The sequence below is a fragment of the Hemicordylus capensis genome, chromosome 2, assembly GCF_027244095.1.
Source record: "Hemicordylus capensis ecotype Gifberg chromosome 2, rHemCap1.1.pri, whole genome shotgun sequence".
In the NCBI taxonomy this organism is placed as follows: domain Eukaryota; kingdom Metazoa; phylum Chordata; class Lepidosauria; order Squamata; family Cordylidae; genus Hemicordylus; species Hemicordylus capensis.
This window is the reverse complement of record NC_069658.1, coordinates 45369101-45384388: the sequence shown is the minus strand read 5'-3', so window position 1 is coordinate 45384388 and position 15288 is coordinate 45369101.

Below are 15288 nucleotides of genomic sequence, written 5' to 3'. Positions count from 1 at the left end.
CTGTTCCTTATGGGGAGTGTGACCCTATCCAGAACTGGCAGATCAAAATTGTCTCCCAAGTTTCGACACCACACAATAAGTACCTCCGTCTTATCTGGATTTAGCCTCAGTTTGTTATCCCTCATTCAGCTCATTACTGCTGCCAGGCAGGCGTTTAGGGAGATTATGCCTTCTCCCGATGATGCTGACATGCAGAAATAGATTTGGGTGTCATCAGCATATTGATAACACCCTGCACCAAATCCCCTGATGATCTCTCCCAGATGTAAAATCTTCATTCTCCCAGATGAAGAGCCCCTGGTGGCGCAGTGGTAAAACTGCCGCCCTGTAACCAGAAGGTTACAAGTTCGATCCTGACCAGGGGCTCAAGGTTGACTCAGCCTTCCATCCTTCCGAGGTCGGTAAAATGAGTACCCAGAATGTTGGGGGGCAATATGCTAAATCATTGTAAACCGCTTAGAGAGCTTCCAGCTATAGAGCGGTATATAAATGTAAGTGCTATTGCTATTGCTAAAATAACATTGGAGACAATACGGAGGCCTAAGGGACACCATAGTTCAGATTCTGAAGAACAGTCTCCAAGAGACACCATCTGGAATCCTCCCATGAGGCAGGAGTGGAACCACTGCAAAGCAGTGCCTCCCACCTCCAATCCCCTCAGCTGTTCCAGAAGAATACTATGGTCAATAGTATTGAATGCCGCTGAGAGATCCAAAAGGACCCACAGAATCACACACCCTCTGTCAATTCCCAATTGGAGATCATCCATCAGTCAGACCAAGTCAGTCTCCACCCCACAGCCTGCCCAAAAGCCCCCCAAAGCCCTTTGAAATGGGTCTAGATAATCAGTTTCCTTCTCAATCACCTTGCCCAATTATGGAAGGTTGAAGACTTGTAATTATTTAACTCGGAGGGAGGCAGGCAGAAGTGGTCTAATGATTGCCTCCTTAAGACAAGGAAGCATCCTGCCCTCCCTAAGAGAAGCATTTATAATCTCTACCAGGTCCTCTACAACAGCCTCCCTGCCAGACAGTATAAGCCATGCCATACAAGGATCAAGAGGGCAGGTGGTAGGCTGCAACTTTCCAAGCAACTTGCCCACATCCTCAGGAGTCACGAAATGAAACTGAACCAGGGTCATCACATAAGAGGAGCTGCTGGACACCTCAGCATCAGACTCTGTAACAATTGTGGAGTCTTAATCCAAGTCGGCCCGAATATGAGAGATTTTGTCTTATCATAAGCCACATCATCAATGGGCTCACAGACCACTCCTCCACCAAGAGCATCAAGTTTGCCAGTTCACACAAGTCTACACTGCAACTGCACAGAAAATCAGAAACATTGGCACAAACTCTTAAAATGGCAGATGTGCAACTGGTAAAACACTGGAATGTAACAGTTTGGGAGCAGCAAATAGTCTCAATTCTAGAGAAAATGACATAGTGTTTAATGTAGTCAGCAGTCGCTTCAGACAAAAAAGCAAAAGCCAGGAGCCTATCCAAAAGTGATTAATTCTGAAACCCAAAAAACTCTTTTTAAAAGCCACAGTTCTTTTACAGCTTTCCATGACAGCTACTTATCATGTGATATCCTGCACTCAAACCTATCCCCAGACTTTAAACAATGCACTCTTCATTGACTGAAGATGGACTTACTTGGGAGGAAATCCCATCTAACTCAGTGGCTGACATCCTGACTAAATTTACTCAAGGATGTTCCATTGAAATTAAAAGGACAAGTAACTTGTCTTTTTAAGATCGATGGGACTTCTTTGAGTAAATTTAGTCAGGATGTCAGCCAGTGGACATATTTTTGAGTAGATATGCACGCTGGTTGCACTGTAAATAGTTTACTGTTAGTTTGTTGTCTGAGGAAGATAGAATCCAAAGAAATCAAAAGTAGTTCTGCAAAATGAATATATATATATATAGTTCATTTACCTAGCAAAAAGTTCACTGATTTTCATTTGTATCAAACTTTACAAATTGAGAAGAGGATGCTAAAATTTATTTCCACAAATTTTCTCTCATTTCTACACAAAGTTTTTCAGTTCCTGCTGTATTGTAATGACCAGTGACTAAAGATACTAAAGCACACTGTTGAGGGAAATCCCCCTCTTCTTTCTGCTTATCATCATTTACATGTTTCATCCCACTCTAAAGGTGCAGAACTGGTTACATAAGAAAAAAGAAAGAAAGCTCAAGAATCACATTAGACAAAATAAACTCTCACAGGAACCAAAGACCACAATCAGAAATCAGTTTATCCCTAATGAACTATAACTGCATTACACATGCAGCTTCAGAATAGGGATGCAGGAGCCAGGAGTTCCCCACTAAAGTACTCTTCTATCCACCAAAATATATTTTTCTCCCCCACCCAAGTGTCTTTTCTCCCCCACAAAAAGAATTTAATTGCTTCTCAAGCTCTCCCTCTGTGTGCACTCCTTCCTCAGAATGTTCAAAACATTCCCACTGTAACCAAAATATACTCCAACATTTCGAAAACAAACTACAAATTGCGGAGTGAAAGAAGAAAAGAGTTCTACAAGAAAATTCAATGCAATCACAGAACATAACAAAAACAGTGCAACTAAATCAGAACAAAAACAAAGAAATGCCATTTGTCGAATGCGGTGGTATAGTTTTGAAAACACCTTGTTTTCACCAACTCTAAACTCATAGATTTTTTTAATTTGTGTTTTTAAAACCATCTCAGGTTAACCCTAACGTTGTTATTAGCTACCAGGTTTGTGATATATTTCTAATAAAATTGATGACTTTTCTCACCACCGGATTCTGCCAGACTTCCCTTTCTATGGTCTACAACTTGCCTAATGCTGCGCTCCGCGACGCGTCACTTTTTGGCGTGTGTCTTTTGGCTACCTGGAGCCGGTTGGAGATCAATCTGCACTCTCTGACCCACACAAGCCCCAGCCTCCAGATCCAGGCTGCTGCTCCCCTCTTCGGCTCACCCTCCTGCTACCGCTGTGAGCGCCAGGCCGGTAGAAAAACACCTTCTGGCCAATGGCTTGCAGCCTCCATCCGTCCCTCCATTGCCCCGCCCTCCATTGCCTGGGCTAGATCAATCCCCTGTCCTGGATAAACCGCTCTTGTCCGGGCGGCTGCATACCAGTCAGCGAGTGCCCAAGCAGCAGGCAGAAGTCCCCAGCCCTCAACCTGTCTCCATGCCGTTCTCCTAGAGAACAAACCCCCGCGCATCCCTCTGCATCCCAATCCAGGCGCAACAGAAGAGGAGGCGGCGGCGGCAAAAGGGAACCGCAGCAACAGGTTTGGGCATCTTCCTTAACTGGACTGGGGGACAGGATGAACAAGCGCAAAGCCACCTTCCTTCTCTTGCAGATTGTCCTGCAGCTGTCTCCGAACTTTGGCACTCAGCCCTCCCCTCAAGGTAAGAGGCAACAGCAGTTCTTAGGAAAAGGCGTCTGTTTCTTCTGGTTGCCCAGGCTGAACTTTGCAATGCTGTGGGAATAGGCGACCCAGAAAATCCCCACCAGTCCTCAGGAGGGTTTATTGTCCTGGGCTGGAGCCTTGATGGGAAACACATGGCAGCAACAGGATGCTCAAGATGGGCTCCCCACCACCCTTGAGGCAAGGAAAACGAAGAGCTTGCATATACAAATCAAACCTGACAAAGAGGTTAATTTTTAAAGTAGACCCTGTAGCTGGGGGAGAGAGAAATATGAAGCCATGTGTTTCTTCAAGAGTTCCTTTTGAATTAAGGTTTTGGGGGAAAAACCTTGAGGGGAAAGCGGGGACACTGGATGTTTTTCTTAACCAAGCATTCTTCTTTAAAAATCCCTTTAAAATAAAAATCGTAAAACTTATTCTAAAACTCTTTAGACACAAGACACTTGGAGTTATGAAGACAGATCTAACTGATTCTGTGAAAAATCTCGCACCTTGGAAAAAATAATCTGTAGGAGCAAACAGGCATTCTTGTATCTTGTGTTATCTCTCTTTTTTTCTAGGACTCAAAGCATTGCTGTGTTTGCCTGATTCCAATTCCAATACTAAGTTTTTTCCAAGATGTTAGAAATTGGGGGGTCATCTTAAATTCAGAGTGCTGTACCTTTTGAGTATTTCACCTCTATTTTTTTAAGGAGCTCATCTTAAATTCAGGGTCTTCTTCTTGGGTAAATACAGGCAAAAAATTAGTATGATTGATTGTATTATTAAGATATGGTTTTTTTAAAGTATCAGAGCTCTAGCTTGTGAAAGGAGTGCCATTTGTATAGCACTGATGTAGACAATGTATGTATATCTTTGTCTCCTGAAGATCATTTTCCAACAGTAAATGATTTTTGACGATTAGATAAAATGTTGTCTTAATGTCCTCATATTACCTGCTTAGAGATACTGTATTATTGGTTCTAGAAGATAATTTTTGATTTGATTTTGAATTTGTATTTTCATTATACAATTATATATTTGCACTTATAATATAATTCAAAATTCAACTAATTATGAATTGATATATAATATCTGGTTTTATGTAAAAGATATGTATATGGCGTACATTGTTGTGTTGTAATATTACAAAGACTGAGATAGTTGAGTAATATTATTGGAATTGGAGATAAGAGATTAAAAAAACAGAGATTTACACTTTGTGCTCTTTTGCAGATCACATTTTATTATTTTTCCCTATGTAGGTAGAAAGGCTGTATGGTAATATTATTTACTTGGCACAAAGGACAACTTTTGTTTTCACTCATGCTCTTTCAGTGATTTGTGTGATGACAAGAGTGTGAAAACACTGAAAATTTGTTCATTCATTCATTCAAGGTTAATCAATGCATTGACTGACCACCTTATTTTTTTCTTTTCATGTATTACTCCAAGACTGTAGGTATGTGTAATCTAGAGTTTAATTATTTGTATAGCACTGACATTTGAAATAATTTCCTTTATATGAAGAATTATTTTGATGAATAGAATATGTTATGATGACACTTATATGATCATAACATATTAACTCAAGCTCAAAAAACTGGAGTGTTACTTGTGCTAACTTGAGCTGACCACTAAAGAACTGAAAGAAAATAACAGGAAGATATTATTGTTTATTATTATGTTGTTGTTTTAAGATACAATTTCCTGAAAAATTCTTCTGCACAAGCCCTATTAAGATGAATACCATGGTGCTCTGTAGCCTGCACTCATTTCAGAATTCCAGGAAAACTTATCCATAAGTTGTGCCATCAAGCAATAATCTTGAAAACATTTGCTTTGAACCTCTTAGTTTCCCCTTATTATAGTATCAATGCCACTGGCTCCAATGAACATCTTTACAATCTGGGTGGCAAGCAAAGCGAGTTTTGTCACATATTCCTAACACTGAACAGACTATACCCAAGTCAACAGTATTCATCAGACATTGGTCAAGGGCCAGTTTAGATATAGGTACATTACAATTTATTTATTATTTTATTTTTTGCTTTTCTGCTAAACCAGCCCAAACTGGTATAAAACATTAAAAGATCCAATGAGCAGGGAAACCTTGTTCATGTTTACTTGAAAGTAAGTCCCTCAGTCTCCAATAGGGCTTATCCTCAGGTAAGGATGTATAAGATTACAGCCACAATTAATGAAACAATTGCAGTCTAATAAAGCCATACATAACACTGAAATAGCGTGCCTAGAAATACAATATCATCAGAAGAGCATTTTTCAGTTCCACTTCTCCAATAGACTCAGTCTCCACCATAAAATGGCTTTCCTATATAAGAAAGTATTTACCCACTGGCAGGAATTGGTCAGGGAGGTTGCCAGACAATTTTGGAGCTAGATCCATAGGATGGCTGCCAACACTTGTAAGAATGTGTGTTACTCAACTCAGGGCTGTAACTACAATTTAACAAGGTGGGGAGGACAAATGTCCCTTGTCCCCTGACAGAGGAGGTCTGCCAGCTTGCTAAAAGCTTGCACTTTGCTCTCCCCTGTGTGCTGAGGAGGAGGAGGAAAGCAGGGGGCCCTTGGACAAAAATGGATGGGATCCCTGCCCCCCTTTCTTCTTCTTCAGAGAGGCGCGCAGGGGAGAGCAAAGTGTGAGCATTCAACAAGCGGGCAGGCCTCCTCTCTCAGGAGTCATTTGTCCTCCCCAGCTTGTCATTACACCCTTTTCTTGGTAAAAGTTAGAGAAAATTATTTCTTGAGAGCCAGCGTGGTATAGTGGTTAGTGTGTGAGATTAGGAACTGGGGGTCCTGGATTCAAATTCTCAATCAGCCATGAAGCTAACTGTGTGATTGGGCCAATCATTGTTTCTCAGCCTAACCTACCTCACAAGGTTGTGGTGAGGCTTAAAGTGAATGGCTTTTCTTTGACCTCCAAGGAGCTTTGGATGACATACATGGGAAGAACCTGAGCTTCTTGGGATGAAGGTTAAGTATTTACATATTTTGCAAAAGCATATGCAAATCCATTTGTGAATGGCCATAATCCATCCACATAGTCAGGTTTCACTGACTGGGACTTAGGTACACATAACTGCGCATTGCAGTATGGCCATTGTTTGTCTCACATGCATAGACTGGTCATCATGATACCTTTCCCACAGTCAGCTTCCAATGATGATCCCCTGATTTCCCCACCTTCCATTTTTGAATAGACCCCTTTCAATACTTTTTGCATCTCCAAAGCCGCCATCACTTAGCAAAGCAGGAATCTTTCCCAGCCCTATCTGGAGATGCCAGGGATGGAAGCTGAGACCTTCCACACACACTAAGCAGATGCTCTACCACTAAGCAACAATCCTATTCCCCCCAAACTGAAAAGCTATCCTAGAGATTTTAATGGCTTGTTATTGTGAAAAATATTGTGGGGAAACATCTCCAGGGAGAGGTTCAATCAGAGTTTTTTGTTTGTTTATTACATCCAATTACATACAGACCACCACATCCAAAGGCTCTGCACAACATTTTGAAAAAGACATAAAAACAATTTAAATCACACTGCTTAAAACAATATAAAGACAATTTAAAAGCAATTCAAAACCAATTAAAATACTAAACATTTAAAAAACTTGGAAGGCCAAGCCAAACTAGTAAGTTTTTAGGGTTCTTTTAAAGGCCAACAGCGAGCCTAAACTGTGGATATCTGCCCGGGAGTGCATTCCATAGGCCAGGAGCAGCTACAGAGAAGGCCCGGTTCCCAGTCGCCATCAGACGTACCTGTGGTAACTGGAGATTGACCTCTCCAGATGACCTCAATGTGAGATGGGGATCATACAGAAGAATTGGCAATCCTATATGGGAAAGAGGGGAAAGGTCTAAGCACTTTTTCCACATCAGTGTCAAAATGTGGTCTAACCATAAAAAATAACTCTGTGGTTCAAATAAGTTTCCCGGTGATAACAGGATTTTCTATTACTTATGGAGCAACACTATTGGTTAAGCAATATTGGCTATATGATGTGAATGTGGAAATATTTCACTTCAGCAGAGGCTCTATTCCCCCTGGAGTTCCATGCCGATGTCCAGGGCCTCCACACACCCTGGGGGCCATCTTGGGTGGTTCTGGCTTGCCACTGTGCTGGGTGGCCCAGCGTGACCTCTGTTTTAGAGACAGAGGGGGGAGTTAGGAAAGAAAGGGATTTTCTTAATGGAAACTTTAAGAACATGGAAACTTTAGAACGAGTGCAGTCTAAATTCCTAAGAACTGCACTTGGCCTTCCAAGATTTGCATCTAATGCTGCTATTCGCCTGGAGACAGGTATGATTGTTGAGGCCAATGTTTGGTTGACTATTTTAGGTTATTGGCTTAGACTATCATCCAGCTGGATTAGCCCCTTTAGTTTTACAAGACAATCATCAATTTAGATGGATTCAGACTATTGAGGCTAAAATAACTACACTGGGCCTTTCCTCCTTATTCCTATGTAATGTGGGATATGATCAAGCAAAATTGCTAATTAAACAGCAAATTTTGGATTGTGAGAGACAAACTGATCTTGGTAACGTCTCAAGATTCTATATCACAGAAGAACATAGATATTTAGTTTCCCCAATGAATTATCTGACACGGCTCGAAATCCCTAAATACAGAACAGCTTTTACCTTAGCTCGTTGTCATAGTCTACCCTCAGCGGTTCTTGAGGGTCATTATAAGGGGATCCCCTTTTCAGAGAGGCTTTGCCCTTGTGGTTTGGAGCAGACTGAAATCATCGAACATGTTTTATTATTTTGTTTATTTTATAAGGATATCCGTGAAGCACTTATTACACCATTATTAGGTAAATTTCCAGGTCGTCAGAGCCATTTTTATTGTTCTTTGCTACTGTCAGACTCTGAGCTTACAGTTACAAATATTGTTGCTAGATATTGTGCTGCTGCTATTAGTACTCGTCGGTGATTGGTTAATAAGGAATTACTGCTCTCTTAACTTTTTCAGTTTTAGATATAAATGTATTTTAAGCTCTTTTAATCTTTTACTTAATGTACTGTTTATATTGTACTGGTCTGTGACCGTAACAATAAAGTGACTGACTGACTGAATGAAAGGTGGGGTATAAATTTAACAATAAATAAATAAATAAATAAATATGGGGTGAGAATATGTTAAGTTGAGTGTTGAAATGTTTCTGCTAATGCATATTTGCATACATATACCTGTTTTATATTCTTACATTCTTGTGAGTTCAGTTGCTGTTTGTGCCCTCAAGAACCCACAAGTTTAAAATACTGTATGTGTCTGGGGCAGCCTCTAAAGCAGGAGTGGGGGCCTCCAAAGGTCTTTGGGTCCAAGCTCCAACATTATCTAGGTGCACCTCTGCAGAGGCGTAACTATAGGGGGGGCAGGGGGGGCAGGTGCCCCGGGCGCCATCTTTTCTGGTCACGTGGGGGGCACCGCCATAACAAAAAAAAATTTTTTAAATTTTTTTTAAATTTTTTTTTAATACAGATGTTTCCTGCTCAGTGCAGCAGCGCTGCAGCAGTCAAGGGAGCGTGTCGGCACCCCCTCCCCCATGAGTGGTCCCTTCCGCGCTGCCCACGCCCCCCCCCCCATTGCTTTGCTGGCGCCTGGCGGCCAGTCAGTGGCCTGGCTTGGCGGCGGCGGGCGCTTGTGAGGAAAAACCTAAGTATAATGTAGTGTGTTGGGGGGGCGGGGGGGCGCCATTTCAATGCTTGCCCCGGGCGCCGTTTTCCCTAGTTACGCCTCTGCACCTCTGCACCTCAGTAATTACTAGTAGCTTTCAATGAATTTTTGGTTGATTAATCACCAGACTTTACAGTAATTGAATTTGCATATTACCAGAACATCCGTATAAATGTCTTTTTGAGATACTGAAGAAAGTGCAAGAAAGCATATATTGTAATATGTAAAAACTACTGTTCATTGTTAGAAGACCTTATTTTTGCATTCCCAAAAATTTCCTCAAAAATTAATTCTCCACTCACAACCTTGACAATTAAAATGATCCACACTGGTTAAGCAATTAGGTGGTTAAAGATAACAATTGAGCAGTTAAATTAGCCAGTTAAAGATAACAATTAAGCAGTTAAAGATTTAGTTGATTAATGTTGTGATCCTAAAGACATTTTCAAGACCCGTTGAATTCAGTAGGACTTCTTAGGATCAGGCTGTAAAATATACAATCCTAGTTTCCTACGGTAGTTACTAGCATTGCAAATACATCTCCTATTGTACACTTGGCAAAAGTAAACTGCACCTGTGTGGCACACTTAACCAAAAAAACACTGAAAAGTTGGAATGCTTTAGCTTAATAATAGATTTTATATATATAGAAATGTGGCTCAACTTATTTTTAAAAGAGTTATGTGTGTTCACCTACAAAACTGAGAACAAGAGTATAATAAAGTCAAGGGCAACACTTTTAAAATCCTGGTAATAAAGTGAAATGTTTTATTATCAAATTAACTTTTGAAATGCATTTGTCACACTGGACAAATAAGAGGATTTTAAAAATGATTTGCATGGAAAAGAATCACAACTATGGGATGGGAAACAGAAAGCTATGCAAACTCTGAGCTCTAGATCTCAGATCTGGACATGCTCAGGAGTCTCACAGTATTGTGAGCTCTCTGTTTATGGCATGTGGGGACAGGTCACTTAGTGACCGTGGGCCAGTCACCCCTAGATTTGGCTCCTAACAAGCAAATTGGAAAGGGGAGCAAATGCATGCCCTCCCTATGCTGGGATATTCTAAGTAGACCCCGTAAGTTAGCTAAAAGCAGTGCCAAGGCCACTCTGCCCTCATAGTGAACTGCCCCCCCCTCTCATTTCGCAAAAAGGATAGCAGTCAGCTAATGTGCCAGTTAGCTCAACAGGAAGAACACAGGCTTGAGGAGGTAAATCTCCCCCCTCACAAAAGAGGTGGAGTCAGCTATACAGACCTAAGAGATGCACCCATTAAAAGTACTGATTGGATTACTGGACCTTCCATCCATGCAGATTTCCCTTTTCACGTCTTTTCACGTTTCCCTTTTTGTCTGTTTTCATGACAAAAGCCTTGGCATACTCCGGCAATTCCCATATTGTTACGCACAGGAAGAAGGATCAGCAGCAATGGAATCCTTGCCAGTTCTGCCCATCTGTCTGACAAAAAAGGTCACTTGGAATTTGCCCCCAGGATATGTCTATAAGAAGTCTCAATTACATGATCTAGTGTGTTCCTTGCGATCTTCATGCTCTCTACACATCAGCTACCTAGGAGTTACCAGCAGCTTTGGGGGCGATTTACTGTCCACAGGCCATCCCACAAGGCTGTATTCAGTACTTTGTGCAACTCTCCAGATCGGATTTCTTGCCCAGCCTGATCTACCCAGTCTTCCTCACTAACATAGGAAGCTGGTTCCACGGAGGAAGCACCCTCATGGATTCACCTTTATCAACTAACCCCTCCAACCCCCTTGCACCCAACTTGGCCTGAGCTGTTCCTGAGGAACGAGGTTCAACTATTGTTCCCCTAGTCCTTCGTCCAGATCAGGTGATATGAGTGTTTGCCTCACACTGGACCCAAATCTATCTCTATTCCCCTTTCTTAAATCCAACCGCTTCCTTCTCTTAAAAGCCTCTTTCTCTTGCCCACCCAAGAACTTACACAATTAGGACTTTAAGCTAAAAACGCCTCATTGCAGTTAAACATATTTTTGATAGTAATATTGCTTTAACCACACATTCCTCTCCTCTGTACCCCTCCCTACAATAAATGTCCACTTTTTATTTTTTAAACTTGAATCTTGCCTCAGTCCAGTCATTTCTCGAGTCCACAACTTTGTGCAAATTAAAACAAACGTGAAACTGTTCCTTGCTGAGCTAATTTTCCCCACACAAGCCCAAAAGCAGATTTTGGGGTGTTCGCCAATCACCCCGGAGCAGTTTCATTAACACTGTCCAGAGTTGCATTCATGCTGATTCCTGTGCACAGCTGGATTTCTCTCTCACTTCCCTGAACTGCAGCTCTTTATCCATCTACTACCTCAAGAGCTGCCTTGCAAACATTTTTAAACTCCTCTGAACTGAAAATGCTGCTTGTGATGTACCAGTAGCATACACAGAGGAAAGAGGGTTCTGATATAAAACAGTCTTAAACAGACCTGCTGTGTACCCACATGCCTTTGTATGCAAGTAATGAAGCTTTCTGAAATGGCAAGGAATGAGCCAACATATGTTCTGTAGTCTTTTAAGTGGAGGGAAATATGCATTGGGGATTAGCTTGGTGAGCATATGAGTTCAAATACTCCTCCCCCCCGCCACATACACACAGTTTGTTTTGCGAGCTGCTGCCTGGAGAAAATGGCCAGGTTCACACAATCATTCAAATCTAAAAGTTGGTAACTGACATTAGTGTGATCGTGTGAAGCCACGCCAAGGTGGGAATCTCAGATTCATCTCGGGACACAAACTGACACTGGTAAACTTGGTGTGGGTTCACACTCATGCTAATGGTGGTTACTGGGGTGTAGTGGAGTGGGGAGGTGCAGGGGCGGGGCGCTGGTATTTCTCAGGTTCTCTGGCTATTGGGATGGGGAGGTCATTGGGGCAGTCATGGAGATCACCTGCACTTCTGAATTTGCAACTACATTTCTGGTGGTTAACAATTTTAAGCCCAGATCTGAATGATTCTGTGAACCAGGCCTAAAACTTTCCTTTACCATAAGAATCTATAACCATAAGAATTGTGGTTATAGCCTCTGGGACTGTGGCCATGGGCCTCCTCAAAAAATGATTGTCCCCTCTGAAAGGTAGGGGCTTGTGTGTTTTTCCTTATAGCTTCAGTAAGGTTTCTCAAATATAAGGTGTATACCAGGGATGTACACCTTATTCATTCTTGCATTCTTTTCACTTTTTCCTAACTTTTGCCTTCATATCCACCACTCGTGTTTGTCTTCATATCTACCACTAGCAATTGTCTACACCAGAGACAGGGAACCTGAGGTTTTCCAGCTGTTATTGGACTACAGCTCCCATCATCCCCAGCACAATGGCTGGGGATGTTGGGAGCTGTAGTCTAACAACAGCTGAGAGCCTCAGGTTGGCCATTTCTGGCATAGGCAGTTGCTACTGGTGGATATGGAGACAAGCCCTAAAGCTGAAATGTGAGGGAAATGTGAAAGGAATGCAAGAAGCAAACACAAATGGAGAAGAAAGGGTATTCAAAGACCAAGGCAAAGTAAAGGATCTAGAGAAAGGTATAATTCAGCCAAAGTAAATCACTGGTAAATCCCATTGATATCTCCCCATGAAATCAATCAGAGTGAGAAGTGCTGAATCTGGAAGGATGGCCATTTTAATTTTTAAATGTCATTGGGAAATTTTGTTTTGTTTTTCGCAGTCACCCTTGGAAAAAGTCCATTTGTTTCTTTTAACTTAGGAGGTTCATTCTGGAAAAGTTTGAATCACCCGTGCTCTAAAGTCATTAGTCTCTATCCAAGTGATCTTGGGACTGCGTGAACAATTGGTTTAATTCACTGTGGGAAGTCATGCATTCTGTGTACACTTACAGGCTAATGTGCTTTTGTAGATGTTCAGCTCTTCTGTGTTAATTAACTTCTGTGAAAGACAGCCGCAGGTTCCTCAAATAAGCACTGTTAAGTGTAGACACAGATGACAATACATGGGGATGCAGGAAGCTGCCTTATACTGAGTCAGACGATTGGCCCATCCAGCTCAGTATTGTCTACACAGACTGTCGATGGCTTCTCCAAGGTTGCAGGCAGGAGTCTCTCTTAGCCCTATATTAGAGATGCCAAGGAGGGAATCTGAGACCTTCTACAAGCAAACATGCAGATTTTCTTCCCATAGTGGCCCCATCCCCTAAGGGGTATATCTCACAGTCCTCACATGTAATCTCCCATTCAAATGCAAACTAGGGTGGACCCTGCTTAGCAAAGGGGACAATTAATGCTTGCTACCACAACACCAGCTCTCCTCCCCAATTTACCACACCATCCATGTAGCTGCTGGGTATACTAGTTATCTTTAACCACCTGCTGAGTGATGAGGACAATTCATAGGATTTTTGATCAGGGCAAATGTATGACTGAATTCTCCTCACCACATTGGAAAGATGTTACAGATGACCAGCTTACTCCTTGGTTATTCACACACCTTGGTAATTTACAGCTTTGCAAATTACATATATTCACTTCACTAAAGATAGGACTAAAGTCAGCTTGACACACTTAGCCAGATGGTGGCAATCGGTGTGTGGAGGAGAAGCAGCAGACAAACACTCTTCCTGTCTACCATGCACATAAATGTAACGTGTGGCATCAGTGCTCCTGCGGAGTCTGTGCTTGTAGAAGCCTGAGTCGCATGATCTTTCCCCCCTTTTCTTGAAGAGAAAGAATGGCACCAATTGGGCATTTACATATACCAGGGACATAGCAACCGCTGAGCAAGGGGAGACAATGGTCTCCAGGACCCAAGGATCTGCGGGGTGCCCAATGCTCCCCTTTGCCTCATGGCACATCCAGCCAGTGAGCAAACAGCATGAGACGGCACACTCCTTACCTCTCCAGCCAGTGTTGTAGGAGAGGAATGGACTCTCCTCTCCCCCCCCCCCCCGCCGGGCATTGGCCCCTCCCCTGAGTCTGATGTCAGATGCAAGAGGGCAGGGCCAGTGCAGAGAATGGAGCTGTCACCACACCAGCATAGTTTCATTTTCCCTGTCAGCGGTTGGTGGAATTACTGAAAGGGAACTCCTTGTAGGAGCTCCCTTTCAGCAATTCCACCAACTGCTGACAAGGGGAATTGAACTCTGTCGGGGCTGCGAAAGCCCCATTCTCTGCACTGGCCCTGACCCCCTTGTGTCTGACATCAGACACAGGGGGTGTAGCTTGGGGCACATGTGCGGAAAAACACCCAGGGCGCAGGGGAGCTGCCGGTCAGACTTTGTCCCCCGGCCCCTGCAAAGCTCCCAGCTCTCTACGTCTTGACAGATATGGAAGTGTTTGCAGAGACATCCACTTCATGATTGCTGTCACTGCTCAGGTTTGAATTGAGCCATAAATAGGAGATTGTCTTTGTCTCCCTGTCCCACTTGCTTCTCTCCAGCTTTCTTTCTTGATTGAGGACATGGCAACCTTGATTCACAAAATCAAGACCTATTTTTAAGTTCTGAAGGCCAGTTCAGAGGATTCCTCATCCACCAGCCTTCCCTCCTCGTGATGTGCCAGGGTGCCTTTCCTTTATCACGTGCGGGAGGACAGGCAGCCAAACTACTTCTCAACTACTCCTCATCTACAGATACTAGTATTTGTTGCATGGGTAGAGAGGCATTTCTGATGAACCACAATTAATAAATAGTGACCCAGGCAGGGAAGGACATGAACACTCACAGAGTTCACATATCCTTATTGTGTGTTTTGGGGTCAGCAGATGAAGTAAATATCTGAACTGGTCTTGAATATGTGTGTTCCTGTATTTTGTCACCCTTTACAGAGATCTCAACTTTGTTCACCATTGTCTTTTTATATGGCACTTTTAATAAGCAAAAGGTTTTATAATTTTGTCTACTTAACAGCCTCTCACTTCACTGAAATGAGCAGAATTGTTCTCTGTACTGAGCAACTGGCTAAATCCAAAGTGTCTCCATCCAAAGCCAGAAATAAATGCTGTCTGCTGTGAAAAACTTACCATCTACCATGGAAGCATCCAGGCAGCAATGTTTTCTATCAACAGTGTGGCTTATATCAGAGTACAGCTTGGTCATGGAAATAGCACCATGTTAATTCTTGAAAAAACAGAGTGTAATTCAATTCTTGGCATGTATGAAGTCACATGACTTGAAATTTTGTT